Source organism: Myotis myotis, unplaced genomic scaffold (assembly GCF_014108235.1).
Source record: "Myotis myotis isolate mMyoMyo1 unplaced genomic scaffold, mMyoMyo1.p scaffold_m19_p_5, whole genome shotgun sequence".
Taxonomy (NCBI): domain Eukaryota; kingdom Metazoa; phylum Chordata; class Mammalia; order Chiroptera; family Vespertilionidae; genus Myotis; species Myotis myotis.
In genome coordinates, this window is record NW_023416357.1 from 76479740 (window position 1) to 76483507 (window position 3768).

The 3768-nt window shown below is 37.5% G+C and overlaps 1 pseudogene; it reads left to right on the forward strand.

Annotated features, from left to right (window-relative positions):
- The first annotated feature begins 3410 nt into the window (after nucleotides 1-3410).
- Nucleotides 3411-3528, forward strand: LOC118657186 (annotated as a pseudogene).
- Nucleotides 3529-3768: the final 240 nt, after the last annotated feature.

The following is a 3768-nucleotide window of genomic DNA, read 5'->3' on the forward strand; positions in this document are numbered from 1 at the left end:
AAACATCTTTTTGTGTGCTTATCAGCTATCCTTATATATTCTTTTGTGAATTATCTACATACAACTTTGCCCATTTTAAAATTAAATTATTAATCTTCTTCTGATCTATTATAATTGTTTTAGAAAATATTTTGGGTGCAAATATTTTGATACATATGTCACCAGGAGTAACATAAAGTTACAAGAATGAAGATAAAGAAAAACCCTTGGCCTGGACACTCAGAGCCCATTTGGGCACATGAGAGCAATATCAGCATATTTGGGGAAGTCAAATTTCAGTTTTAGAAAATGAGACAATCTACAAACATAGAGTGATTTTGAAAGAATTCTAGTGAGCAAAAACAAAGAAATAAAAAATAGGACTGTAAGCTCAACCAGAGTATGTAACTAGGCAAAGAAAAAGGAAGTATTGATAAGTGGTGAGAATACCTGAGGTTTGATCACAGAAAAACAACTGGCGTGCCATTTGGAGTGAAGATTGAGATATATCTTGCATAACTGTCGACCTGTTTGAAGTTTTGCCAAATACAATGTTGTCTCTCACCCTGTAAATATAGCTGAATTACTCTTAACCAGAGAAAATTAGATACCAAAGCACTCATTTTGCTAAAATCATTCTAAAACGTTTTGCTTTCTAACCCAAGATGTTTATATCTCCACCTCAATCAAAGTAAGTAATTTCTTGTATTTTAAATACTTGGTTTCTCTCATGCAAATTAAATAGTCTTGAAAATAGAAAAGAAGTCACTACAATAAAAAAGTTAAATTTACGTAGGTAAGTTTTTAGGAAAACCTTAATTTGAGGAAATATACAACATTTTTGTCCTGTAAAAACTTAGAATTTATTTTCCAATAAAATTTACATTTTAGAAGAAATATATATATATATATTAAGCCTTCTGAACAAATGCTTAGCAGAGATAGTTAACCTGCCAAACCTGTGAATAAACATTTCTTTAGTAGCACATGGTAGTATTCATACAACAATCAGATTCTAAAATATGTTTCTTCAATGTTATATAAAAACATTCAGTTTGTGTAATGAACAATAGTGCCAGTAATCAAAGAAAATCAGGATTGTCAACAATGAGAAATAATGTCTCCTAGCAACCAAGTTTCAATTACTCTTTGTTTGATAACAAGTGCTGAGATAGTTTATGCTGGTAGCTTTATTCTAGAGAGTAATGCATTATCAAAGACCAAAAGAGAGACTCCTATATTAGCCAGCTCTGGTTTCTAATCAAACATCTTGCAATTAATTTTATTAGTGGCTTAGACCTAATTTACTTTCAATGAGCTATAACTATGATTTGTTATTGTCATGTTCTAAAATAGCATGTGGAATAATTATTTGTTTAAATAATGGAATCATTGCCATACAGATGATACTCCAACAAAGTAAGGATTTATTATCATTAATAATAAGATTAAACAAAATCATATCCCAGAATAGATCCCAGGAGGACCCTTTAGCTATTTTAGTTGAACTAGAAATAATACTAATAATTAAGATATAACACTGACTGTCATAGCAATAGCTACAAAGATTATGTACTAATGCCTTATAAAAACCCTCTATTCCCGACATGGATACAATATAAAAGTAAACACTTCATTAAAACCAATCTTCATTATGAACATTACACATCAAACTTTGGAAACAATTTTATTCAAGGGATATGTACTACTCCCTTTATAAAATTAAATTTGGTAAATGATCATTGAAACTGAGCGCTTCCAGCTATATTTCCTTTGCATTGGGTGGGTGGGTCTTTTACCTCGACCTTCTTCTTTACATAAAAACAATTCAGGAGACTGATCATCACAGGACCTCAGTGTGTGAGGAAGACTATGGCTGCATTGCTGCTGCTAGATTATCATTGGTTTTAGCAGTCCACATCATCTGAACATATTGAACAGAAGAGGCTCATGGAAAATAGCACAAACACACCCCCTACACACAAACATACACAGGTGAACACACAAACTGCTAGAGGCCAAAATGATAATTAGTCAAGTCTATATCAAAGTAGCCAAAGCTTGATTATGCCAAAGTAAAACTATTACATATAAAGAATCCCTCCCATAAGCACACAAGTGAGGTTAACCGAAGAAAATGAAGATATTGTTTATGTACCAGTAAGTTCACTGACTTTTTTTAAAAAGTATTATTGTGGAACATAATTTTCTGGCAAACAAAATTATTTTTCTATATTCAATAAAAATGATTTAATTAATCTGAAAACAAAGATTTCAATAAAATGCCATTTTCAGAAGAAAGTCATAATTTACCATGTTTGTCCAAATGCTATTGCAAGGGATACGGAAAGAAGATCAGCTACAGTCAGCCTTTGAGCGATCGGGAGACTCTGAGTGTGCAAATGCATCATCTTTCAGAAGCAGTTCCATAGCTACCACTTTTACGGTTTTAATCTGAAGCTTTGCAAAAATATTTGCCAGCTGACCATGCCAAATATGAACTGATTTTTCTCCCCGTCCTTGAGACAGTAAACAAATGTGGAAAAAAAAACCTTTTTTCACTTATCTATACTAATAAAAGGGTAATATGCTAATTAGACCAAAGACTTCCGGGAGACCAGCCAGGGAGGGCAGTTGGGGGCCATGAGGCTGGCAGGGGAGGAAAGTTGGGGGCCATGAGGCCGGCTGGGGAGGGCAGTTGGGAGCCATGAGGCCAGCAGAGGAGGACAGTTGGGGGCCATGAGGCCAGCAGGGGAGGGCAATTAGGGGTGAGCAGGCCGGCGGGGGGGGGGGGAGTTGGGGGCGATCAGGTCAGCAAGAGGGGGCAGTTGGGGGCGAGAAGGCTGGCAGGCAGAGTGGTTAGAGGTGATCAGGCAGGCAGGCAGGTGAGCGGCTAGTGACCAGCGGTCCCAGATTGCAAGAGGGATGTCCGACTGCCAGTTTAGGCCCGATCCCTGTGGGGGTCCCAGATTGGAGAGGGTGCAGGCCAGGCTGAGGGACACACCCTCTCCCCATGCACAAATTTCGTGAACCAGGCCACTAATACTTACATAAAACAGGAAAACACTGCTCACAAGAATAAGAATAAGTCTGCATTCTAAACTTAGTAGAAGTGCGTCTTACGTAAATTGTGTAACTTCTTTGGCTCTCAATTTTCACATTAGTAAAATGTGTGTGTGTGTGTGTGTTTAGAACTAGATTAATTTGCAAAGAATGACTTTTAATTTCTCACAGACATGGAAATAGTCTCTGAGGACAAGAAAAGAGAAAGGGAAGCCATACCATGACAGTGAAAACTGTGTACCCTATTGGCAGAAGTTGGGTGTTCATGTCCCTGAGTTAGACAGAAATGCCTTCATTGGCAATATTTTCCACTGAATTCTGGAAAATTTGGAAATCACTATAGTTTATGGGCCTGAAAATTCCTTTACTGTCAGTATAAACTAACAAGTTCCACACTGGCCCGGAAGGCTGCCACAGGAACACTGTGGCACATGGGCCCTGATCCCCGCTGCTGAGCCTCAAGGATGAATTTGGCTACAGACACCAAGAAAAATAAAAATAAATAAATAAACTCAGAAGCTCTGCATTGCATACATTTATACATAAACATGTACATAAGCCAGAGTGTAAGATGAGTTACTGCTGGGGACCAGATCATACAGTGGAGACTTGAGCACACCAGGCTGCTTTCCAGAGTCCCACCGCTTTGCTTTTGAACCATTACCAATGCCTTTCAGCAGTGCTGTCAACAGAGCTCAGATAGGGTCTTGAACTCCAGAGAATGAA